This window comes from Mustela putorius, unplaced genomic scaffold (assembly GCF_011764305.1).
Source record: "Mustela putorius furo isolate JIRA1106 unplaced genomic scaffold, ASM1176430v1.1 tig00003853_pilon_pilon_pilon, whole genome shotgun sequence".
Classification (NCBI taxonomy): domain Eukaryota; kingdom Metazoa; phylum Chordata; class Mammalia; order Carnivora; family Mustelidae; genus Mustela; species Mustela putorius.
This window is the reverse complement of record NW_025422005.1, coordinates 47466687-47494211: the sequence shown is the minus strand read 5'-3', so window position 1 is coordinate 47494211 and position 27525 is coordinate 47466687. Positions and strand designations below refer to the sequence as shown.

Genomic DNA, 27525 nt, shown 5'->3' with positions numbered 1-27525 from the left:
AACTGGATCTTGGATGTTGGATGAACCTGAGGAGAAACCTCTCAAATCTCCAACAGTAAAAGTGGCCTCTTTCAAGCCAACAAGAAAATGCCTTTTTTCTTTCAGAACTTTAATTATTTTACCACTTGTAATTTCTCCTTCTCTCCATAGGTATCTAGTAAGTGTTCCTTGACATTGGAAAGGAGGAAGTTTTGTTTTTTAAGAGTGACTGGGCTTTGCTACCCAAAGTGTGGTCCCTGAACCAGCAGCCTCTGCATCGTTTGGCCTGTTGGATGTTTGTTAGAAATGCAGAGACTTCAGCCATAGTCCTCTAGAAAAAAAGAACCAATGTTTACTTCAGTCCTGGTATCCAATAAGCTATCCATAAATGGTACTTCCTTTCTAGTCCCATGTTCCTTCCCTTTAAAAAAAAAATTTTCTTCAAGAGTGAGTACACTATAGGGGCACCTGGGTGGTTCGGTTGGCTAAGTGTATTTTTTAAAATATTTTATTTATTTATTTGAGTTAGAGAGAGAGAGAGAGATTGAGCATGCCAGGGGAAGGAGCCGAGAGAGAGAGGGAGAAGGAGACTCCCTGCTCAGCAGGGAGCCAGACCGGGACTCCAGGACCCTGAGATCACAATCTGAGCTGAAGTCAGAAGCTTAACTGACTGAGCCACCCAAGTGTCTGACTCTCGATCTCAGCTCAGGTCTCAGTCTCAGGGGACTGAGTTCAAGGCCTACACTGGGCTCCACACTGGGTGTGGAGACTACCTAAAAAAAAAAAAAGAAAAGAAAAGAAAAGAATGAGCATACTATGGAATCTGTGCTCTAAGAGAAAGAAAACACCTCTGAAATATTAATCATATCCATTAGACCTGTGCTTTCCAATATGGTAGCCACGCACCATGTGTGGCTCTATTAAAATGACTTAAAAATAAACAAAATTTAAAATTCCGTTTCTCAGTCATACTAGACACCTATGATTAATGGTTACCATATTGGACAGCATAAATTTAGAACATTTTCACCATCATGAAAAGTTCTGTTGGATAATGGGGCTTAGATTCTTCCTGTTTCTCCTGGGCATTAACTGAACAGCCCAGCTGTTCAGTTAATGCTCCTTGACTTGAATCCTGTAGTTTCACTTATTGGAAAAGAGAAATGGCATATGAGAGTCCCAAGATCTATTTTCCAGTTCCCACTCTGTCTACTCAGTAGCCATGGATCCTTGGCTAAGTCACATCCCCTCTCCCTCAGTTTCATCATCCTCAGATTTATTGAGGAAGAAGTAATGAGATTAGCTCATATTAGTCTGGAAGCTCTTGCACTTTTTATCTCCGTTAGTTTTGCCAACCTTACAGCCTGTAGGGTAACCGACTCATTCCAGGTAGACTGGGACTGTCCCAGTTTTAATACTGAATGTCCTGTATCATGAGAACTCCCTCATTCTCATGCCAACCACCACCTCTAGGTCCCTTCCCATTTTAAAATTCTATTAACTTGGGCAAGCCTAAGAAAGGTGGGTGCTAGGAACCTCAAAACTACTACACACTGTAGTGATTAGGAGATTAGACTTTGTAAATCAGAAAAGCCTGGTTTCTAATACTGATGCCGCTGCTTGATTTCTGTGTACGCTAGGGCAAATTAATTTCTCTGAGACTCACTTTCCCCATCTGCAAAATGAGACTGCTGTTAACAGTTCTTCCCTCTGTGTATCATTATGAGGACGAACTTAGCAAAGCTTTGCACAGTGCTGAACCCTCAGAGCAATGTAAGTGATTATTAATTCAGCAAACTCTGAAAAGAGGGGTGGGTAGGTCTATCTTTAGAGACACTGTGACCCTGACATTCACTTGTCGCCCAAAGTATCAGCTAAAAGAAAATGACTTGCTTATGACCTATTAAGCTCCCCTTCATCCCAAACTCCCACAATGCTTGCCCCAGACTAACCTCTAATAATACTAGCTCAAACTGGTTAAAGAGAATGCATTTCAACTCCCCTTGCGCCTGCTGGGATAAAATGACTCTGAAGAAGCAAGTTTATTGAAATACAAACTAATCATTCCTGTTGCCAAAGTAGGCTTTTTGGCAGAGCCCTGTGAAGAAAGAGGGAGAGAGAGAGTGAAAAAAAAGTCCCGAGCTGCTGAGACAGCAGTGTATTTAGACAATTAAATTTGGAAGAGCAAGACAGTTCCTGTAACTACCTCCCACACCCCCTCCTCCAAGAACAAAAGGTTTTGTTGAAAGTATTCATATGGATATTAATACCGACACTTTAATGAACCCCTCAGTAAACTCATCAGCAATAATTACACCCAGCCATGGTGCCACCAGTGGGAAGGTACAAAATCGCGCCTCCAAAAATGAGTCACTTGTAAGTTAACCCCACCGTCATGTCAAGCAGCCTACACTTGATGGCTGATTCACAAAGATTCCTTGACACCGCTATAGTCAAAGGGGCCAGATCACCATGGGAAGTCTACAGAAAGGGAAAAGTTCACATTTACAAAAGACCTGAATGTCAGAGCAAAGAGTTTTGAGGCAACCAGGGACAGAGCTTGAGGACTGGGTTGAGAGCAGCAGTGCCCTGGCTGGGGGCTTGCTAGGTCCTAGGCACAATGGGGATCATGGCACCTGCCCCATCCAGTTTAATCCTCACCGAATTCTGGGAGCTCCGGTGTTTCTATGGTGCCCATCTTACAGATGAGGAAATGGGGGCCAGAGGATTGGAAGTGTCAATGATACAGTGGCAGGCCGGGAGATTTGCACCGAGTCTCTGGGTTCGGTTTGAGCCTCACCCATAAAATGGGGAATGAAAACAAAAAAACAAAAACATAAAACAAACCTCGAGCATTTTCTTCTCATTTACTGGAGACATTTTAGAGTTTGGATTTTGCCTTGGGTCTGACCTTGACCCTCAGTATGTAAATTGATGGAGGAAAGACTCTGCCTTCCTAACCCTCCCCACTTGCTCTCTGATTTTTTTGCTCTCTGAGGCTCAGAGTCCACATCAGATGCCAGGGCTTAGACCTTTCATCTACTGCTCTGGCTGCCATATCTTTGTTCAATCTTCCCCCTTTCCTTTTTCCTATTTAGAGAAGTAGCATGATCTGGGACAGAACAGGAGTGGAAGAGAGAAGAGCAAATAAGAATGAGTAAAAGAAGGGACAAATTTCAGTGGCTCAATCTGTGCAGCATCTGACTCTCGATTTTGGCTCAGGTCATGAACTCAGGGTCGTGAGATCAAGCCCTGTGTTGGGATTTTCCCTCTCCCTCTGCCTCTGCCACCCCCCACCCCACCCCTCTCACAGGGACCTGCTCTCTCTCGAATAAATAAACAAACAAACAAACAAATAAGTAAAAGAATGAATGAGAGAGAAAAAGAAAGGAAAAGAGGAAGAGATCAGGCTTTGAAGTCCCCTGGAGTAGGTTGGAACCATTACTTTAACCAGCAGTACAATTCTGAGTAAAGCTCTCTGACTCAGTTTCCTCATCTGTAAAATGAGGGTGATGCTACTTATCTCCTTGGATTTGGGTGAAGATCAAATAAGTATTGTCCATGTATTTCCTGCCACCTAAAATACACTCAATAAACCTACGTACTTCCTTCTTTCTTCCCTCCCTCTGTCTTCAGGCACCACCTAAACCCCAAGTACAGTCCAGGGCATCACTATAAACTTTATCTGTTGAACCCTGGAAACAACTCATGAATTATGTGGTATTATATTCTTATTTTATAATGAAGCCTAAAGAAAGGATGTAGTTGGGGCGCCTGCGTGGCTTAGTGGGTTAAAGCCTCTGCCTTCAGCTCCGGTCATGATCCCAGGGTCCTGGGATGGAGGCCCCATATCCTATCGGCTCTCTGCTCAGCGGGGAGCCTGCTTCCTCCGTGCTCTCTCTCTCTCTCTCTGTCTGCCTGCCTCTAGGCCTACTTGTGATCTCTGTCTGTCAAATAAATAAATAAATAAATCTTAAAAAAAAACAAAAAGAAAGAAAGAAAGAAAGAAAGAAAGAAAGAAAGAAAGAAAGGATGTAGTAAACTAGAATCACCCAGCAAGTCACACTCCCAGACAGAATTCCAAAGCAGGTCCATCTTTCTCCAGGAGTGGGGAAAGAAAGAGTAAAGTAAAGGGGAGGAGGGTGCGTCAGAACTGAAGGGCTTTTAAGGTTTTCTTCTTCAGCTGCTCCGCTGGAGGGCTGTTGAGAAAATTATCCAAATCTTGTTAATGAGCAATTGAGTGCTGGAGTTTCTCTGAGGGAAGAGAGTGAACACAAAAGCTCTGCTTGGGGCCGGCAGTAGCTAGCTGTGATCATTACCTCAGCCGCTACCACCAAGGGGCTCTCACTCAAATAATTAACTCAATTGCCTCCTCTCAGGGGTGAAGTGGGGCTAATAAAACTTAACTACCTAGCTGTGGGGAAAGGATTCGGTGCTTATCGATGGAGTGCTTTCAAGACCATCTGGGTTAGAGTGGTGTCATCGCAGAAACTAAGATGGGTGAGTACTGGCTGGGCTCGGGGAGAGCCTCAAGGGCACTGGAAGAGCCCATCAGAGCCTTGACGTTGGCTCAACAGACATGGGTTGGAGTCCAAGATCCATCACTAATAAACGTGAGATATTGGGTGCAGCTTTCAACCTCTTTGAGTCTTGGTTCCTTCTCGGTAAAATAGAGCTAATAGAATTTATATTCCATGAGAGGTGTTGGGTGGATATAAAAAAGAAAAAAAAAAGATCTTGAGAAAAAGCTCTGCACACAGTAGCTATCAGCAAAGTTGAGGTTTCTTCCCCTAAAGCAGTTCCTTTCGGGGAAGGAGAATGAGAATGGGAAGGAAAGAGAAATGCAGACAGAGAAACTTAATTGCATCTCCTGTTTAGGGAAGTGAGTTTCCCTACTCTAAAACTTGTGGACTGGAGTAAGCAGATGGCTCTTACTGATGGTGTGGGTTTAAATGGTTTCATCCGGTTGGTCCTTTCCTTCTTCTCCCTGCCCCACTACTACAGAAATTTCTCCTTTTTTTCTCACCATAGTCTCCGTTTATTGAGCATCTATACTGTGCTAAGTGCCTTTCAGACTTATCTCATTTCACAATAGTAAACGAGTTACTTCATTGTCTCCCCACCAACCCAGTGGAGTAACTTCAGTGGACATCCCCAGTTTACAGTGTGGAAAACAAAGTGCAGAGAAGTGAAGAAGTAAGCCTAGGGTCGTGGAGAATATCAGTAATAGGAGGGAGAATTAGATCTCTCACACAGGTCGGTCTGATTCCAATGTGCTTTTAGCATGACTGGGGGCCAGAACCCTTCCTTAGAATATTCTACAAGCATCCAGCTGACCAGGCAGAGCAGCTGGTCTGTTCAGGAGTTCAGTCACTCCTTTGTGAAGTGTGATGTCCTACCATGCTCACCTTTCAGAAGCAGGTTCAGAGCTTCATTCAGAAATCACTGGTTACCTTTCTCAAAGGCTTGGTAGGGTTCCCTGATGAGCAAGACTGCACTGACCTTGCCATGCTGAGTGATAGCTCATCTTCCTTCACTCAGCCTGTTTCTGCTATCTTACCTTGTTGACCATTTCTTCCCCCACAGTAGGGACACTACTGGGACACAGTAGGTCCTTGCTCTGGGCCTCCAGGGTCTACGGTCTGGGCTCTTGCCAGGTCAGGGTCAGGGTCAAACTCCTCAGTATAGCAGTTGAGGCTCTTTGTGAATTCAAGTATTCTCAGATAACTCTGCTATAGAGCTTTCCCTGCCTTTGCTTACGTGGTGCCCTCTGTCTGGAAGATTCTCCCCAGGCTTCTCCATCTAGAATCTCACTCCTTAAAACTCAAATGCCATTTCAGTGAAGACTTTTTAAATTCTCATCTGTCCAACACCCATCCCTACTGGCTAATTAAGCACTCTCCCCTAAATGTGGAGAGGAGTTCAGTCCTGGCACTTACCATACCGCATTGTCTATTTTCCATGAGACTGTGAGCCCTTAGAAATGATGGGGGAACTCAATTAATACCTAGCACAGTGCCCAAACACTAGCACTTATGATTCTAGCTTTGGATTAAATGTCACACCATCTCTTGGAGATGCTATCTCCAATCTTCACATCTTAATGAGGGCTCCACACACACCTCATGCTCCATCATCACAGTACCTAGGAAGATCGTCAACTTTCAGATAGACCCTAGGGTTAGAATCTGGCTCTTCTGTCAAATGCTGAAGATCGGGTCTTTGCTTAGTCATTTGATAGCTATGGGACCTTGGACACATTGCCTCATTTCTCTAAGCCTCTGTTTCCTCATCTATTAAGTGAGCCTAATTACACAGGACCTGGTAGGAATATCTTCAAGATTAAGTAATATTTGTAACATGCTTAGCACAGTGTCTGCCACAGGGAATGCATTCAAGGTGGCTATGTGTTTTTAACTTGTTATCTCTAGAATATTTATGACACAGGAAAAGGACCATGTTTTTGCACTTTTTGCTGTCGATTTTCCAAAACTTAACACTACCTGACACAGAACAGAATCAATAAACATTAATAGATTGTATGATGAGTAAGAAGAGAGGCGTGGTTCCTAGGAGCCTCTTCTGTAACAGGGATGCCTCCCTAACTGAGGGGCAGTAGCTAAGTTCTAGAACTCTGGTCAGCCCACCTGCACCTGACCTCTCACTCTGCCTCACAGCAGCTTTGTGCCCCATGACCAGCTGTTAATCTAAACCTTTGATTCCTTATCTGTATAAATGGATAATAACTAGCTCTTAGAGTTTTGTGAAAATAATAATATTAAAATAATATTATATCATTATTATACAATGATATTAATGTAACAGGCTTGAAATATGACTGGCATGCAATTATTGTTAATGACTGTTACTCCACATCTGATAATTCTGTTTTCTATCACATAGTAAGGTAATTCTTTCTCTTTCTTTCTACCCTCATCAAATCGTGAGTTCCTTGAGGGTAGAATAATCTGTGTCTGCTTCATCCTTGTGTATCCTGTATCTACCACAGATGAGAGATGCCAGTAAATTGATCTTGAATACATTATGGTTTTCAAAAATAATCTCAATGATCTTCCAGGTGACTAGGGCAGGCATTGTTATCTTCTTTTTAAAGACAGACACGTCTCTTTTGCCCTGAAGCGCAAAGATGAACTACATACACTGCCAAGATCCCACCACTACTTTAGTAGCCTGACCAACTTGTTGAGATCTGCTGAGGCGCCATCAGGCTTCTGATAAGTTCTTTCTCCAGCCATAGGAAGGGGAGAGAAATCCAAGGTTGGCAGCGTGTTTATACATGAGCAAACACAGCCACCGTTCTCTACTGGAGTTGTTCTAGAGGTTGCACAGAATGGGGGCCCATTTCACCTGGAAGGTATACCAAGATTCATCTGCACATTCCTGCTCTACCACTGCAGCCGTGAGTCCCAACCCAAACCAAGGTAGCTCCAAATTCCAGCAGACAGCTTCTTGCCCCTCATCTCCCCTCATATGGCTCCATCCCCCACAGGGAGCGATCAGTTGATTAAATTCTTTTCTCTGCAGGTCTTGGTTCTCTTTGAGTTTCAGACCAGCTTCCATGAATAGGCATCAACGAGCTTCCTTTGCCCTGTATCCTCCTGACCAGGGAAGGATGTATATCAATTCAATTCTACCAATATCTATTAAATAATCATAAGCGACATTTGTTTGGTGCTTCACCATTTAAAAATAATCTTCATGTTCGTTTTCATTCTAATGCCAGGAACCAGGTGCCAGGGCTGTTGAGGTTGAATAGACATGGCCTTATTCTCAAAACATTCCAAAACTCTAGGGGAAACAGAAGTGTGCAACTGTATTAATACAATGGCTATACTACAAACTCTGATGGCCACTATTTACTGTTAAGTTACCATATACCTACCAAATACTGTCCAAACTCATTTAAGCTTTACCATACCCCATGAGATAAATATTCTCAAATATAAATAAGAACCCCACCAGAACTGAAAATACAAAAACCAAAAACAAACAAAAAACAAAGCTGAGTTTACTGCTTGCCAGGTAGAGGAAAGTTATGTACTCAAAACGTGAGTTTAGCTGGTCTCCCAGAGCAAAAATGGAAAGGGCTGTGTGATATGGCAAAAAGAAGTAAATTCACCCACGAGGCAGGACGCTGAGTGCAAGTCTCTGGATGGTTCATGAACTGGATTATTGGGTTATACACTCCTATACCTTGTCGTTTCAATGGTGTGGGTCACAAATCCTGGGCACAATTCTCCATGAGGTCTGAGGAAATTGCACCAAGTCCCTGCTGGGTCCAGAGTCACATGGCAGGTAAACATGCACGTGTTTAAGCCTCAGCTTGCCAGTGTTTTTCAACAGTTTGTTTTTATTTCCGTTTGATAGAAAATAAGACTGAAGCTCAGACACCAAATCAGATTTCCAAGGTCTCCAAATTTGTAGAAAAAAATAGCACTTAAACTGAGATATCCATCCCAAATATATCACTCACTCAGGATATAATTAAAGAATGTACTGTGTAAGTCCAGAAGAAGGAGTGGTGAATTCTGATTAAGAAGAGGAGGCTTCACAAAGGAAGCAGCATTTGAGCGGAGACTTGGGGGATGAGGAGAATTTCCCCCAGTGAGGAAGCAGGGAAGGGAACCCCATACAGAGAGTGAGCAGCAAGTTCTCTAGTGTATTAGGGGAAAGAGTGGTGTGGTCATTTGTCATGGGGACTGGTGATGTCTTGGTCTTTCTCTACTGAGACAGGAGTGGTTGAACTCAATCATAACAGCCATAATTAATAAGGGTATAGCGCCTTGAGTTGGCAATGTGTTTCCACATCCAAGATTATATTTGATCTCAGCAATACTTGTCTTTGCCATTGTCTTGCAAAGGAGCACACTGAGACACTCCATCTGAAGAAATTTGCATATTGTCACTCAGAAAATGATAGAGCTAGAAATTGGTTTCCAAATTCTAAGACCCATGCTGCCCTTCCCGCTACACTGTTTTTGAGTAGTTGCTCTGAGCTGATTCTGGGCTGAATTTGCTACACAGACAGATGTTGTTCACCTCCAGATTAAGAAGTCATCTCTCATAATGTGTGTCTGTCTAGTATTTGTGAATTCTAGGGTCTGCACTGGAGGAGGATGGCCTAGAGGTTGGAAGGAGTAAGCTAGGCTGCTGATGGGGTCTCACCTGCCTGGTCTTGCTGGAAGAGAGTTGAAAACCTCCTTTTCTTCCCCTCCCTTCCCTGGCACCATCTCTCTTCCTTTGAGAAGCTTTTATGGATTCCCATAAGGCAAAGGTGGGGTCCACTTGGAGCCAGGCAATTGTTTCGGGATGAATAAGAAGATACTGTATGGGTCATGTTTTTACAGTCTTGCTATGTGACCCTTGGGAAATCACTTAATATCTATGAACCTCAATTTCCTTATCTATAAAAGCAACAAGGGAAGAGAGAAGAATAATACCTGCAGAAAAGAAATATACTTCGAGATTAAGAGCATGGACCCTGACTGCCAGAGTCCAAATCTTTCTTCTACCAGCTTTGAGACCTTGGCTGGCATACTTAAATTGATTTCATTGTGCCTCAGTTTCCTTTACTGTAAAAGAGTTGAAAAATTATATTACTACCTACTAGAGCTATTGTGAGGATTGAATAATTAATATATGTAAAGCACTTAGGACAACCTTTGAAAGGACTATTTTCAGAACTTAATAAAAATATAACTAGCACTTATATCCTATTACAGAGTGTAAGACCCTTTCAGAGATCCTGTCCTTTGTCTGTCATGGCACCCTCTTTTCTTAGGGTTGAGATAGAGAATTGGGGAGGCCAGTGATTTTTTTCCAAGATCATATGCCCTGTGAAAGACTGAAAATGGGTATAGACCCAGGACTTCTTCGTCTTGCAAAGGCAACAAAGCAGAGCATGGTAGAGGAAGGCTTAACACCCTGGTGAGTTTCTTTCTGTCTCTCCATCTTCTCCCAGCCCTGAGAAAGTCTGCTTCATCTAACCTTTTATTTCCTCAGCCATAAAATGGGGATGATACAACCTACTGTCCCCTGGGGTTATTCTCTTCCCTCATTCCCATATCACCAAATTCCCAGAATAGGTAGCCTACAACCTTGCTACTCAGAGTGTGGTCCATGGACCAGCAGACTTGGCATCACCTGGAGCTTGTTAGAAAGGCTGAGTTTCAGGGGCGCCTGGGTGGCTCAGTTTGTTAAGCGACTGCCTTCGGCTCTGGTCATGATCCTGGAGTCCTAGGATCGAGTCCCGCATCGGCTCCCTGCTCAGCAGGAAGTCTGCCTCTCCCACTGACCTCTCTCATCTCATGCTCTCTTTCATTGTCTCTCTCTACCTCTCAAATAAATAAATAAAATACTAAAAAAAAAAAAAAAAAAAGAAAGAAAGGCTGAATTTCAGATCCACTGAATCAGAACCTGCATATTTGACAAGACCCCTGGTGATTCGTATGTACACGGCAGGTTGAGAAACCTTGAGCTAAAGGATGTGAGAAACGTTGAGCTAAAGGATGTGAGAGTGTTTGGTAAACTGTAAATCGGTGTGCTGTGCTAGCAGTGATCATCAGAGATGAGTATCAGGTGTGTTCGTACACACACAGTATTTCTATTCTTGCAGCCCTTGCTGGCCACTTGCTCAGGAGGAAAGTGTGGACAACAAAGTAATGGAGGAGAGGCACTTCCCCAATTTAATAAGCTGTTTCCTGGAGAATATACTTACATGGAATATAGTTACACAAAAACTATTTGTTGCTTGCCTGAAATTGAAGTTTAACTGGATGTTCTATATTTTATTTGGCAATCCACTCCTAAATGGATCCAGTGATTTAAATGCTAAGTCCCTGAAGTTATAGGTATTCATTTAGCTAATAGTGGAAGTAGCTGTCGTGTTCTCATCCAGACCTCAAGTGTGACAGAGAAAGGAACCACATTAACCATTGTCCCACTTGGTTGAGCACTTACCATTTCCTAATCCCTTTACTTAGACAATTATTGCTTCCCATCTTGAGCTTTGCAACTCCAAGTATGGTCATGGACCAGCAGCATGTCTTGTTAAAAATGCAGATTCTCAGGCCCCCTCTGAACCTACAGTCACCTGTAGGTGATTCATATGTACACTTATGTTAAATAACAACAACAAAAAAGTACTGGGTTAGACAACTCTGGGTAAGGAATAACTAGTCAAAAAGTCTTTAAAAAATGTATGAATTTTATGTTTTCAGAACAGTTTTAGGTTTTTCAGAAAAAATAATAAGAAGTAGAGTTCCTATATATCTCCTCTTCCCTCTACAGTTTCCTCTGTTATTACTGTTAAACTGATTAAGCCAAGAGGTCATTAGACTGAGGTGGTTCTAATGCTTTAGCAGCCTACAAAAGCAAGCCAAAACCTAAGCTTGCAGATGTCTCAGGCTAAGAAATCAGAACCTAAAGACAACCAGTCACAAAGAGCCACATAACCTTTTCCAAATAGAGCAACCTCTATAACTGTCACCAATGAAATTAACTCCCTTGCTTTGTTTCTGCCCCGAGCTCTTGTTGTTGGAGCTAACCATTTCTGGTTTGGTGCTGTCCTATTGGAACTGATGTTTGCTCAAGAAAATGTAAACATTTTCCTGTGCCTCAGTTTACTTTTTAACACTCGCATTTTACATTGGTATGGTCCATTTGTTAAAACTGAGGAACCGAGAGTACATTATTATAAACTCAAGCCCATAGTTCATGCAAGGGTTCACTCTCTGTGGGTCTTGACATAGCATAATGTCATTTTTTTTTTGCCATTACACATCATACAGAATAGTTTAACTGCCCTAAAATCCCCTTTGCTTTGCCTGTTCATCTCTCCCTGCCGCCCCCCAAATCCCTGGCAAACACTGATCCTTTTATTTTCAAATACACTTTTGATTTGCTAGAAAATAAAAAATCTTCCATATAGTTGAGAATATTTTTCCAATCATCAAACTGATACAGAGGTTAAATCACTTGCCTAGGGTCACCAAGCTAATAAATATAGGAGCTAGGTTTTCAACCTAGTGTAATTCCAAAATTTTTGTTCATTTTAATATGACCAAGTCCTTTCTACTGGGGCTTGCACTTCTGTTGCACTTCTGTTGGACTTGCTATTGGAGAGGTCCAGAGGGCTTGGTGCTTGGTGACTGTTTTCCCCTATGGAAAGTGTGTGTGTGTGTGTGTGTAGACAGATAAGGGGCAGGCAGTCAGGGAGACAGGAACTATGTTGCCTACTGGGGTTCCCAAGGATTCCCAATTGGTACTTCGGTGGGAGCTATAGGGAATTTCTAGACTGACTCCCCAGGCCAGCTGTTTCTGCACCTCCTTCAAGTTGGTTATGATTTACAAATGGGAACTTAGAAATGCTAATGACCCTGACTGGGCTTGCTAATTACCCTTAATCAACTGCTCCTGGTCATTAGCTGCCAGCCCTGGGTGGCTGATAGGGCTCCAGCTGGCCAAGGTTAAAGGGAAGCTGGTTGTCAAAGTGTCACTGGCCTTGAAAATAGAAGGAGGTCATGGGCTGGGGTGGAAAGCGTGCTCTTTCCATTTACCTGTTCTGCCTTTGTATCCCGATGATTTGGCCCAGTCATGAGGTATTGTAAAGGGAGCAAAGATATCTGAAGGTTGTAAGGAGCCAGGTAAACCCAAGAGTAAGCAGTTAGTAAGCAGGAGATTATAGACAGTTAGAAATGATTCTTGAATGCCAAGTACTGTGTTGAGTGCATTCTTCCTGACCCTGTGAAGGCTGTGGTTTTGGAGGAAGAAACTGGAAGCATGGGAAAGTGAATATTTATTTATATATATATGCGCACATATATTTATTTATTTATATAAAATATGCATATAAATTTATATATATTTATATAATTTTATATAAATGTATATATTTATATAAAATATGTGTATATATGAATTTATATAAATTTTATATACTTTTATATAAATATATTTATATAAAATAAGTTTTATATAAATAAATAAATTTCATATAAAATATATTATATATAAAATAGATTTATATAAAATAAATTATATATGTTTATATAAAAATTTATATAAAATATATATGTTGTATGTATATATATATATATTTTTTTTTTCATGTGACTCTAAGGAACAAGCAAGAGATAAGTCGAGAATCATGAATCAGAAGCATCTGCAGCCTGGCAAGAGGGAACAGGAAGGAAACTAACATTTACAGAGCAAAGTCTTAAAATACCTGCCAAACAAATTATCTAAAATCAAACACTGTCTATGTAAGATATTGTGATAATAACACCTTCCAGGTACCAGTCTCCCACAATGACCACTGTAAGTAGAGGTTTACTATACCTATTTACAGATGTAGAAACAAAGATTCACAGAGGCGAAAGGTCATACCCATGGTCACACTACTAGCAAGCAGCTCTGCTATTTTCCTGATTGTGAAACTTATGCTTTTTAAAGACAACTTTATTCAGATATAATTGGCATGTAAAAGTTGTATATATTAAAGGTGTGTAACTGATGTTCTGCTATATGTATACATTGTGAAATGATCACAGTACAGTTCATTATCATATTTATCACCTCTACATAGTTATCATTTTTGTGTGTGTCTGTGTGTGTGTGTGTGTGAGAGAGAGAGAGATTTAATTTATGTTTAAGCTCTTCACAAATTTTAAGTATATGCTACAGTATTGTTAACTATCACCTCCATGGTGCATATGGTATTTCCAGAACTTAATTATCTTGGATAACTGGTACTTTGTACCCTTTGACCAACATCACCCTATTTGCTCTTCCCCTTAGCTCCTGGCAACCACCATCCTACTCTCTCTTTCTATAAATTTGACCATTTTAGACTCTGTATATAAGATCATGCAGTATTTTTCTTCCCATATCTTGCATATTTCTTGTAGCATAATGTCCTTCAGCTCTTATCCATGTTGTCACAAACAGTAGAATTTTCCTTTTTTAAGGCTGAATAATATTCCATTGTATATACATTTACACCACATTTTCTTGATCCATTCATCCACTGAAGAGCATTTAGGTTGTTTCTATATCTTGACAAGTATCAATAATGCTTCAGTGAACATGGATATACAAATATCTCTTTGTTAGCTCATTTTCCATTCCTTTGGATATATACCCAGAAGTAAGATTGCTGGATATTTTAAAATTTTTAACCTCTTTTAAATTTTTTGAGGAATCTCCAGTAATATTTTATATAATGGCTGTACCAACTTAAATTTTTACCCACAGTGCACAAGGGTTCCCCTTTCCCATCCTTTCCAATACTTATTATCTCTTGTCTTTTTGATAATAGCCATCCTAGTAAATGTGAAGTGATACCTCATTGAAGTTTTAATTTGTATTTCCCTGACGATTCATGGGGTCGAACACCTTTCATATGCCAATTGGCCATTTGAATCTCTTTTTTAAAGAAGTGTCTATTTAGTTCTTTTATCCATTTATAAACCAGCTCTACATTGATGGCTATGTACCTTGTATTATACTTAGACACATTTAAGTTTCCCTGAGGGCAAAGACAACATCATGTATGCCTAGGACAATAGTGGGCCAAGTATAAGCCCTTATGAAATCTTGCTGCTTTTTCATTCATAGACATTAGTCATGTACAGCTCATTTCTAGCTGCTTGGATCTTTGGGTTGCATTTTCAAGTTTTTGATCTGCAGCTACTGGTGGTCATCTTGAAGGACAAAATAGGGAAGCTCTAACCATACCTAGGCATGCCAACCATTTAGAGAAGTGCTGCAGAGCACAGGCTATTGATTACTTGGGTTTGAAACCTGGTCCTACCACTTACACTACACACATGCCCTTGAGAAAGTTTTCACTGTATTTCAGTTCCTTCAACTCTAAATGATAATAATAATGCCTTCCTTAAAGAATGTATATTGAGGTATTCATATAAAGTGCTATTGTAAACACTGACGCTAATGGAAAAACCCCAAGACAGATGTCAAGTGCTCTGCTTATAAATATAACCATACAACAAATATTAGCACTTACCTTTCATAAATTTTACCCGTAATGAGGCACCACCCATATCCGCTGTCAATCTCTTCCAGAACAGAATTTATTATAAAGCTCACCCTGATACGAAATCTTTATAGTCTATCAACACTACCATAATGCAGCCTAACCTGCCCTCTTTATTCACTTCACTCCCAAGTACAACACTCAGTTCTTTTGCAGGACAATTCTTACATGTTAATTTGGATTTTTCAACTGCATTGGATATTTCTCAAAAGCTACATCTCTGTCCTCTGCAATTTTGTTTGTTTGCATGTTTTGTTTTGCTGATGAGACCTTGGGACAAACCAGGCTTAATAGCTGTTGCTGTTTTCCCAGCACAAAGTAGAAGCCCCCACTTAATGTCAGTGTAAGTAGCTATGACAGTTAGCTTTCAGTTGTAGAGCATGTAGTTCTTCTAGCAAGTTTAAGAAGGACAGACAGGTTAAGTTTTTCTCACTTGTTTGTTTGCTTGTTTGATTAAAGAATAGACTATAATTCACTACTATCATTTTTCCTTTCCTTTAATGCTAGAACTCCATCCCCTTCCAAGTTTTAGCTGGGCATTTATTTGGCTGCCTACATAACAACTATATTTTCTATTCCCCTTGCTGTGAGGTGTGGTCCTGTGGTTAAGTTATGGTCAATGACATGTATTTGGAAGTAATACATGAAGTTTTAAGTCATTTCCTTAAAAGGAAACTTTTTCCCTTCCATTTTTTTCTTACCCATCTCCCACATACTAGAATGTGGGCATGGAAGTAGTGAGCAACTTCAACCGAGGGATGAGGGCAGTCTAGCAGTAGACGGAACACTAAAAAAAAAAAAAAAAAAAAAAAAAAAAAAAAAAAAAAAAAGACCGAGTCCTTGAATGACCAGGAAAGACAGTCACCATTCTCCCCTGGACTGCCAACCAGCTCATAGTTTTACACAAGAGAGAAACAAACGTTTTACCTTAAGTGACTATATTTGTCCTGGTAAAGCAACTGAAACAATATCCTAACCAGAAACATTTAGTATTAAATGGCTAGTGGAGTTATTGAGAGGATGGAAGAAGCAATGTAGACAGAGTTTTTAGAAATGAACCTGAAGAAACACAAATCAAAACCACAATGAGATACCACCTCACACCAGTCAGATTGGCTAAAATGAACAAGTCAGGAAATGACAGATGCTGGCGAGGATGCGGAGAAAGGGGAACCCTCCTACACTGTTGGTGGGAATGCAAGCTGGTGCAGCCACTCTGGAAAACAACATGGAGGCTCCTCAAAAAGTTGAAAATAGAGCTACCCTATGACTCAGCAATTGCACTACTGGGTATTTACCCTAAAAATACAAACAAAGTGATCCGAAGGGGCATGAGCACCTGGATGTTTATAGCAGCAATGTCCACAATAGCCAAACTATGGAAAGAACCTAGATGTCCATCAACAGATGGATGGATAAAGAAGATGTGGTATGTATATGCAATGGAATACTATGCTGCCATCAAAAGAAATGAAATCTTGACATTTGTAATGATATGGATGGAACTAGAGGGTAATTATGCTTAGTGAAATAAGTCAATTGGAGAAAGACAACTATCATATGATCTCCCTGATATGAGGAAGTCGAGAAGCAATGTTGGGGATCTGGGGGGGTAAGAAAAGAATAAATGAAACAAGATGGGATCAGTGGGGAGACAAACCATAAGAGACTCTTAATCTCACAAAACCAATTGAGGGTTGTTGGGGGGAGGGGGGTTGGGAGAGGGTGGTGGGGATATGGGCATTGGGAGGGTATGTGCTATGGTGAGTGCTGTGAAGTGTGTAAACCTGGAGATTCACAGACCTGTACCCCTGGGGATAAAAATACATTATATGTTTATTTAAAAAAATTAAAAAAGAAAAAAAGAAATGACCCTGAAGTCCTGGGCAATCCAGAGATCTTCTATTTCTTCTCGGACCTTCTATGAAATAGAAGCTTTGGTTCCAAACTGCTATGACCATGGAGGGACATGTGGTGCCAGCTATAGTCTGTGTCTACAGAATGAATGCCCAGTGCCATGCCTCTTGATCCTCATAAAACAAGTGGCCAGCATTGGGCTCTCCACCAATGGGGCTGCAGAAAAACCAAATACCCTCACAACTAAGCTGGTCACAGAAGCAGCAGAGGCTACAGAAGCTTGTCCCTGCACTTCCGTCTTCCAAAACGCACATCCTTGCATCTGATTGGTCAAGCTTAAATCCCACTTCTGAGTGGGATCCACATGGGAGTCTAGGACATGTTCCTTTTACTCTCCTAGTCCCCACATCATAGGCATATACACCAGAAGGAAATGGATTTTGAATGCTAATTCACTCTATCTGGCAAATAGATTTATCCCATCCTGAGAGTATATAGTCATTCAATAGGTATTTTCTACTGAGCATTTATTACATGTCAGGTACTGCATTGAATACTGTGGTCACAGCTGAGTAAGACACAGTCTTCACCCTCAAAGAGTTCTCCAGTACAGTTTACAACTCAGCATGCTAAGTTCTAGGAGGGAAGTCTAGGGTCCCAAGGGAAGGCAGAGCAAGGCTGCTTAAGCAGGTCTCCTGTGCATATGGGGGAAAGGGGAGCACTGCTGAGGAAGGACTTTGGCAGGTGATGCCTAAAGATAGTCCTTAAGGAAACATGTTTTACAACTTTATAACAGAGAACTTGGGCTCTGGGCTGAGACCACGTTGAATCCCCCTCTGCCACACATTAGCTAAAACCTTGAGTAAGATCTCCTGCAGGCTTGAATATAAGGCATTTTTTGTTCCCTCCTCCCCCCCAACCCCCACCAAAAATCTCTCACACGGAAAAGAGGAAATGTCTTGGTCTGCTTAGCCTTCTAAAATACCATAGATTAGGTAGTTTATAAACAACAGACACTTATTCTCACAGTTCTGGAGGCTGGAAGTCTGAGATCAAAGCACTAGCATGTTGGGTGAGAGTCTTCTTCCCTCTTCTGGGTGGCAAACTTCTTTTTGTGTCCTCATATGACAGAAGTGGGTGGGGAGTTCTGTGGAGTCTCCTGCAACAACAGCACTAATCTCAGCCACAAGGATTCCACCTTCATGACCTAAGCGTCTCCCAGCGTGCCTACCTCTTAGTACCATCACACTGGGCATTAGAATTTTAAAATCACATTTTCAGGGGACACATTCAGATCATAGAAGGGGGTAGCTTTAAATTCAACTCCTTTTAAAATTAGTGCTTTATTTTGAACAACAAAAAAAATATGATACTAACTTGAAGTAATATCCATAAATTTGATGTATGATGCCTTTGAGAAAAGAAGACACTCGCCCTACTAGAAACTGGTAGAATCAGCATGGGCACTCTCTTCATAGCTTAGCTCTTAGCTACCAACCATATCATTCTTCTTGCCTCCCGGGTTCTCCCTGGTGCTTATTCCCCACACCGCAGCTAATTTCCAGATAGTACTTCTGATGCATAGGACGTGAGTTTCTTGTGGATTTTTGGCCCAGCCTGTAATTTTTGCTTCCCCAGGTATCCCCCAAAGTCTCAGGCAAAGATTCCTTGACTCCAAATATCTGGCCCCTCTGTTGGTTAGAACTGGACTCAGATTTTTCTTGAGTCAGATATACCCCAGTCTGAGGATGTCTTTAGATCAATAGTTGCAGCCAACACTGAGGACTCAGCCTTTCTTCCCCCAGATGTAAGAACAGGCTGAGATGATCTGATCTGAAGAAGGAAACAGAGAGAGCTGGGTTCGAACTCTACATAGCTGGGCTGACTAACACTTGTATGAGTGATCACAGGTGATTCCCTTCTTCATAACACCGTAGCCAGCATTTGACTCATTTCAAGGCCCTTACAAATGGGAGCCAATAACTAAAGGAATTCCTGAACATTGCCCCTGTCCCTGAATTTCCAGAGATACCCTAATATCACCAGCCCTATTGGTTTTCCCACCTGCCCTTGTTCCTCAAATCACCTTGGGTCTCTTCTCACACACTATTAGAATATGATGTGGGGCTCAATCCAAGGCTAGTGGACCCCATCCCCAGCCTGCAGTACTCTTACTTAGCACTATGAGCTGTATTGAGAGCCTAATTTTCACTTTCCATGTTGTCCTGAGACCTAGAATGTATCACATGTAAAATCTAGAAAAACAAGTAGAGGTTCTAGGAAGACCATAGAGGGAAAGGCAAGCAGAAGGCAGGAAAAGAGTCCTGGTCTGGGAGTCTAAAGACAGGAGTCGAAGTCCTAGTTCTGATGCTGACAAGCTATGTGAACTTTTGGCAAATGTTCTGCCCTACCCCTCTGTTTCTTTAGCAGTAAAAATCCAGAAGTTAGCTGGACTAGAGCAGGGCTTTTCAAATGTTAATATGTATACAAATGACCTGGGAATCTCTTAAAATGAAGATGGTGAGTGCTGTGAAGTGTGTAAACCTGACGATTCACAGACCTGTACCCCTGGGGATAAAAATATATGTTTATAAAATAATTTTAAAAATAAATTTTAAAAAATGCAGATATTTATTTATGCCAGCCAGGGCTGCTCTGAGAGTCTGCATTTCTAACAATTTCTCAGGTGAAGCTCATTATGCTGGGTCAAGGACCATAGGTGGAGTTCATAAAGTTCCCTCCTGCAACCTGTATACCTCACAGTTTTTAGTGACAGGAATAATGTCTCCAATGGTTTTAAGTATGTCTTTATACATGTTTGTTAAACTGCACACATAATAGAGGTGGCTAAAAATTTAGAACAATACAGAAATGTAAAAACACAGAATGTGGGAAGTGCCCTAGTAATTCTGCTCCCGCGAGAGAACCACTGTTAGTGGTGTATTTTTTTTTTTAAGATTTTATTTATTTGACAGACAGAGATCACAAGTAGGCAGAGAGGCAGGCAGAGAGAGAGAGGAGGAAGCAGGCACCCTGCTGAGCAGAGAGCCCGATTCGAGACTCGATCCCAGGACCCTGAGATCATGACCTGAGCCGAAGGCGGCTGCTTAACCCACTGAGCCACCCAGGCGCCCTGTTAGGGGTTTATTTAAGCAACATGACCACCCACCAAAAGAGACACTCAGCTGCTCCTGCTCCCTGAGCTTCCAGGACCTTTTGTGAAAGGAGTTTCTTCTCCAGCTTCAAGTCATTGCAACACCTTAGTGCAGTGGGCGGCAAGGTAGTGAGTTTGTGCTTACAAAGTGGAGGAGTGGAATTCTTTCTGTTGTATTTGCCGATGGGGATTTAGAGTTTATGATGACTTTGGAAAGGGATCATCACAGAGCTAAGGGAGGGAGAAGGAAAACACAGAGTGTCAGAAATTTGATCACCTGGGGCTTTCCAAATAGGGGCTTTTTCCTCCTTAATTTCTCTGTGGGGGCTCTACCCAGATATTAGGGGGGAAGTTTGGCCTATATTTTCCCTAGAAAATGCCCTGTGACATCCAAGAGTGATCTACTGGAACCCCAAAAGGTATGAATTTCTTCAGCAATGCACTTAGGGCCAATAGGTCCTGGTAATTGGAGCAGGTTCCTCTTGATCCAGGAGACCCAGAAGAGGGAAAGTGTTTATCTTCTGCCCCCTTAAGCACACAAATGAGAAGGCCAGATGCAAACTCTGGCTTTACTACCCTTTCAAGAGCAACTCAAGAGACAAGATTTGCTGACTGCCCTCAGGGCTCCATTCAACCTATACAAGATGGGTGTTCTTGGCTTGGTATCTCTCTCTTTCTTATACAGTCTCCTCCTCTCCACATTCTTCAGGAGGGAGTCTTAATGCACTTTCAGGAGCATTTTCCCCACTACCTTTTATAGGCTGTTCCTCCTTCCTGGAACATATCCCTGGTCCTTTCATCTCCTCCTCACAGTCCTCACTGAACTTCCTTCCCTCTTTTCCTTCCCCAAGTAGAGTAAGGGAAAGAGCTACTGGCATCTTATACCACTTCTATAATAATATTTCTTACATAGTATAATGAAATTTTTTGTTTCTGACATTAGACCAGAGGTATTTGAGGATAGATACCCTATTTACAGTTTTCTCTCCTTCCGCAGCATAAAGTGTACTCGCTAAATATTTGTTGAATGAGTGGAGGAAACTTAAGTCACTCAAGGAGAATTAAAGTGATAATTACTAAATATTCTTGCATTAGTTAATTTCTGATTAATTAAGGATTTAATAATAATGATAGGGTCTTTGATTCATTTATTTTGTATATAAATTTTGAGAGGACAGTGTGATATAGTGAAAGACACTGGACTTGAGGTTGAGAGACCCAGGTCTACCATTTACATATTATATGTCATTTGGAAAGTGCTTGACTTTTCTGGGTGCCATTATCTTGAATAGGCAAATAACGATTCCTATCATTTTCTTAAGATTAAATGAGATAACAGGCTTGAAAAAAAAAACTGTAGTGAGAGATCCAATGTCAGCACTTCTTATAGGAGCATTTAAGGAAATTAAACATACCAAGTGACTGCCACCAGTGTTGAGCATGGCTCCATGTACAAGCTATAAAGATTTTGTCTCTTGGATTCTACTCCCACCCCCTCCCCCCAACTTCAGTACCCTGCTTTGAGACCTTGGGCTGGGACTCTACAAACCAAATGCCTCCTTTGCCAGCAGGTTCTTTTTAGGCTCTGCAGATAGGGGATGCTAGAGAGACTGTAGACTGGTAGAGCAAGAGACTTCCTCCATCCTGTTTGCTTCCTGTTCCTGTCCATGTCAACCTTGCCTTGTTTCTGCACCCAGGCAGCAGCAGTTCCCTCCAGTTGGATCCAGGGGGTTAGTTTCCAGTACTTGGAGAACCTCATTACCTCCCCTCAGAGACATCAGCACTAGCTGCTGATGTCAGAGGCCTGGGTTGCAGCCCTACAGAGCTCCTCCTCCAAGCTCAGAGACCTCAGCACCAGCTGAGCAACTCCACCTGGGGTTCCGTCCTGGGGCCCCCAAGTTTCTACATTTTAATATTCTAACCTCTTCCTTTGGAACATGAGAGTCCTTTAGCCAGAGGAATCTAGCTAACCCACACCCAGATTTCTGAATATAGAATTGCAATCATAAATGTGTAGTTTGGTGCTACTAAGTTTTGAGGTAACTTGTTATACTGCAATCGATGACTAATAAAGTTCCTTTGATTGAGAAGCTATAGAAGGACAAAAGGAAACATTTTTCCAACTTTATTTCCTGAATCAGTGAATATGGAAAACTGGACTAAGAATCAGCAGTTATACATTGCATTCAATTGAATATTCATTTAGTTCCTATTACTTTGTTTCTTCTAAATCTTAGTTTCCTTCCCTTTGTGAAAAGTGTGCTGGCAGAGAGGGAACCGGGACAAAAAGAACTGAACTACATTTTCTAAAAAATACTTTCTAGCTCTAATTTCCGGCAGGGATACCCTAGACTAGGGATTAGAGGAATAGAAAATAGGTTTCAAATTCTAGATCTCATTTTTATTAAGACACTTATGAGTTGAGTTGATAAAACCTGGATAAAGTTTAGTAACCCAGGACTAAGTAGGATTCTTATGTGCAAATGGTGTACTTGTCAGAGTAAATTAACTTGCTTAACAGACAGGCAGGGACAATCAGTGCTTTAACATTATAAAAGCTCATTTCTGGGCATGTGGAGCAGGGAGGGACTCACTCTACATACTCATTCAAGAACTAGAGCTCAGGCTCCTCCTGTCTTCTGGGTCTGCCCTCTTCTAGGTGACTGCAGTGATCAGCTGGGAAAGAGATGTGATGATGTGAGAAGTTTTTATGTCTAGCCCTGGAAGCACCTCATTTTTTCCCATACTCTGTTAAACTAGAAGTTAGTCATATGGAACCATGGAACTGCAAGGAATGCTGGGAAATGTAGTCAGCTATGTGCCCAGGAGGAAAAGGAAGAAATGCCTGCTATTAATGAGACCAACTCTCGTTGAATTCAGTAGAAAAGAAATAGACTGGAATGGTATTTGCACAGTTAATGCTACCAAGTAGAGTTTACTAGTTGTGTCCTGCAGAAAGGCAACTGGATGAGGGAGAGGGAAGGATGTGTTCAGTGTAGCAGAAGGTTTTCTTCTTTCTAATACTCTACTGAGAGAAGTATGCCTTTCAAATTCATGCAAAGGCTAGTGACGCTGTGCCTAGCTCAGAGAATTGATGGGAAGGCAAAAAGGATGAGACTTGGAAATAAGAAGAGAACCCAATGCTGATTTTAAAAAACGGTCTAATTAGGATATTGCTACTGACTCGGTCATCAGTGGACATTCACAGCCATGCTGACAGTCCCACCTGGAAACTCACTATTTCCCTGGAGACTTTCCAAATCACTGCATCGGTAGGCTTCCTTAGGTTCTCGAAGCAAAACATTTCACACACACAGCAACTGCTCCAGCTCATATACTGCATGACATAGAAGGCTGTCAGTTTTAAATGGGGCTCAAGGCAGACAGACTTTCTCAGGAGATTCAGGGTGTGGTGTGCTCAAGCACTGCCCTTAGAGCACCTATCTGTCAGATGATAGGATGTTGGAGGAAACAGGGTAGGAAAAACTTCACTATGAATCTTATGGCATATTCCAGTGCAAGAATCACAATGCAGAGATTCTGTTCCTTCCAGTATCACACGTCTGCAGCAGAGAATTGAACAACTAGGTCATCAATCTAAATTTGGTTTAAAAAAAGTGTGTGGCGGGGGTGGACGCCTGGGTGGCTCAGTCGGTTAAGCATCTGCCATCAGCTCAGGTCATGATCCCAGAGTCCTGGGATCGAGCCCCACGTTGGGCTCTCTGCTCAGCAGGGAGTCTGTTTCTCCCTCTCCCTCTGCTCTTCTACCTGCTTGTGCCTGCTCTCATTCTCTCTCTCTCTTTCAAATAAATAAATAATATTAAAAAAAAAATGGGAGCCACAAAGTGAAATTACCAGAAATGACAAAAACAAGAAACAGCATGCCTACCACAGTCCAAATTATCCAGGAAATGGTTTAACTACTCCTGGTACATATTAACCCGAGGCATTTGGTTTACTTAAGAGACAGAACATTGAGCACATAGTAGGTGTTCAAATAACATTGAGTTAATAACTGCCTTAGTGGAGTGGACATTTTTTGAGTTAGCAAGTATCAGAAAATTCTTCTTAAACTGGAATAGGAGCATGACTTTGTCCCCAGGAAGAAAGACATTTCCTTCTGTCATCCAAGACAGCTAGAACGGGGGTTACCAGCATATTTTCCACACCATAGTACATGTAAGGACAGAATCCTTGGTTAAATAGCATGAAGGGTAGAGCCCAGATGACACTGCTTATGAATGAAGCTCTTGGGCCCTGCCCACTGTCTCCAAGATGGTACCTTCCTGGTTGGGAAGCTGTGCACTAGACCATGATAAACTGACCTACCCTGGCCCATTCAGATGCTTCAGCCCTAGACATGAAATCTTGAGGGAATGATGACTAGGTACAGGGTCAACTGGAGATCATCACCACTACTAAGTATTTGTGGTAGATGCAAAATGCAACAATTTGTCTTTTACTTTGTTAAGACTATCCCCACATGTCCTGAGCCACTGGATGCCTGAAAACTTCACTGAAGTAACAGGTCCCTGAACTTCTCTGTATGGCGGATCTCCCTTCCTCTGGAGTGCAAGTGTCTAAATAGGACCTCCTGCACACCAGCCACTGTTTGTGCATTTTATCCAATCAACATGATGTGATTGATAGAATGTACCTGTGTCCCGGTCTCCAATTCTCACAAGGTTGTATTACAACAGAGGCCAGCAAAGGTGACATAGTCTTAAAAAAAAAATGAGTATTATCCATCCAATGTGAATGCAAATTGTTTCTGATCCTGTTTTTAAATTGAAATGAAAAAGAATGCTTTCCCCAAACCAGGGGTAGCTACCATATCCCTGAAGTCTTACTAATCAGTTCTTGAAGGGATACCATGTCTGGCCCGGCCACAGGAGGAAGGGCTCCTTTGACTTTGTTAAGTATGCAATAGTCTTCAATCTGAAGGATCTATCAGCTTTTTGATAAATTACATGGGACCACTGCTCCTGCAATTTTTAAGTGTTTAATGGGGAGACTAATCCCCCACTCCCCCAGGATTTGATTATTTTTTATTTACTTTCTTGGCTGGGCTGGAGGGCAGTTTCAGAGTTTTTCTCTTTGCCTCCCTGCCACGATGACCCTTACCTCACAATCTAAGGATCTAATGTGGAATTACTCCAATTGCCAAATATATATTCCAATTATATACTTATGAACTGAAAAAATCACTATTGGGTGGGTCCAGGAGCCCAGTGGGCTTACTCTGAGTCAGACTTAAGCCAGAATTTTATTTATTGCCTGTCTCCTGTGGCAGGACTAACTAAACAATTTGCAGAGCCCAGAGTAAAATGGAAATGCAGGGTCTCTTATTCAGAGTAGGAAAAAAGTGCCATTAAAAGTACATATAAAGATTTTTCTTTCTTCTGTGGGCTCTCTCTTAATTTGTTATAGTATTTTTATTTGCTATTTAATGTAAGTAAAAATGATAATTGTAAATTATTAGCATGAATTTTACTATTCATCATGCCAGCTTTAAATGCAAAAATCAGAATATCCAACTTGTATGCACAATCACCACAATTACACATTTGTATTTCATGGCTTGTCCCTAAGGGTGTCTCAAGATGGCCAAAAGATGCAAAGTTAAGACAGATTCAGGAATGTTGGAAAGAAAGAAAATGATCCCCTAGATACAGCCAACTGATGGAACACTTCTGAATGTGGAGATACTTGTAGGGTGAGTGCAAACTCAGCCTTCCAAAGGAGGGTACACATTCTCTCACTCTAGTTCTGTGGCTGCAAGGTTCCCTCTCACTGGCTACTGAACAGTCCTGACCACAGGCAGGGTATAAGGGCATTAAGCTAGGCATCTTAACTTCCCAAGGCCCACTATCCCAGCTCATGGTAGATAGGTAGCCTCCAAAGATCTTTAAACCTCTGCCTCAGAACATAGTTGGTACCAGGATCAAGGTGAACAAGAATCTTGCCTTCATCAAGACATAGCCTCTGGCCTTTCACCCACCAGGTATACTGTAGCACTGTTAGTCAAAGGCAGGGACAGCAGCTTCTATGACCTGCCCCAAGATGCTGTGGGATGTTTGAGCCTGGCCCACCTTCTGCCCACACCCAGGTCCCTCCCAGGCCTGAAAACAGCAGTGACTGAAGGATAACTGGGTAGGTCCTGGAGGACCAACAAGCAGGGAAACAGGTGACAGAGAACCCATCTTTTGGAAGCAGTGAGAATGGGGTCATGCTGAGGTCCATTGTCCAATGGGGCTTTACTTATAAAACAATATCAAAGAGGAAAATATATTCAAAGTTTCAAGAGAGCAATCACAGAACATTAAACCCCTTGTGCAGGCCCTTCCAAGTATGGGGCTTTGTATGGCAGCCCTGGTCACAAGGCCAGTCCAAGAAATTGAACTTGCCTATAGGCTCCCACTCTAGTAAGACACTGTGATAAGACTTTAGATCTCCCTGTGTCTGATAGTGCTCCAAATGTCTGTATATTCCCCCTTTTCTCAGAGGACAGTCATCCAAGTCGGTGGTCACAAGTCTATTTAGGAAGGCACTAGATAAAGCATCACAATATATACCTGTCATAGTGTTGCAGGATTTTTCCTCCTAAGAACCCAGCCATCTCTTCAAATAGTGGGTTCTAAAACTGAAAACTGGCTCAGGTGTGGAAACTGAGAAGGAACCATGACTTTTATTAAGGTAACTGCCCTCAGACTCCTGCCCTCCATTTTTGTTTTTCTTGGTAATAGATATTAAGCATCACCTTTGTTGACCAACAATCTATTTTTGCCGCTAGGAATATCATGAGCAATTAATCATATCCTCCTCCCTGTGGGTCAGACTCCCTTGTTCACCTCTCTGACCTTGCTGGTTATCCAGTAATTGTGGTTTCCTGGCTTTGGGTTGTTAGTACTACCACCTGACCTCCATTACTTGGGTGGATGAGTGGTGGGGAGAACCGTCATCCCTCATGGTTATTAAAGAGCCCTTCTCTATGATGACCTCTGGCCTACTGAAGAGGCCACCACTGAACTTCTTAGTGATGCTGTGTTTCTCTCACCAATGCATCCTTGGTGGCCTTGGAGAATGGTGTGTCTTCTGCTCAGTCTTCTTATATTAATGCCAGTGAATGACAGCCCGCAGTCCCCCACCTTCCAGTCCATTTACCAGGGCAATTCAGGCACTCCCCTGAGAGTTGGTCATTGTTTTTTTCAGTAGTGAGTTTGTCCCATCCTAGGGGTCCCTTATGGAATGTTAAATCCTGTATTCCAAGTCAATGAATTCTTGCTCAGTCAGTCAGTATGGTTTCCTTGATTCACTATCTTCAAAACCCAGTCTTGGGGTAGTCCCCGGCTCCTGTTGATATATAACAGCTAATTCTTGTAAGTCTTCAAGTGTGTAGTCATTTTCCTCCCATACTAAGATCAGCAAGTCTCTGGGTGGGTTTACCTCTGTATATGAG

The 27525-nt window shown here is 41.8% G+C and overlaps 1 protein-coding gene across 4 annotated transcripts in view; it reads right to left on the bottom strand.

Moving 5' to 3' along the window:
* FGGY (FGGY carbohydrate kinase domain containing) overlaps window positions 1-27525 on the bottom strand; it is a 697591-nt gene that overhangs the window by 574122 nt on the left and 95944 nt on the right. For 3 of the 4 annotated variants that reach the window (XM_045064615.1, XM_045064604.1, XM_045064606.1), the window contains one exon: window positions 17940-18071. The exons of the other annotated variant lie outside the window; for it this stretch is intronic. The gene's annotated coding sequence lies outside the window, so the exon portion shown is untranslated. The remainder of the gene's footprint in view (window positions 1-17939; window positions 18072-27525) is intronic. 4 annotated transcript variants of the gene reach the window in all.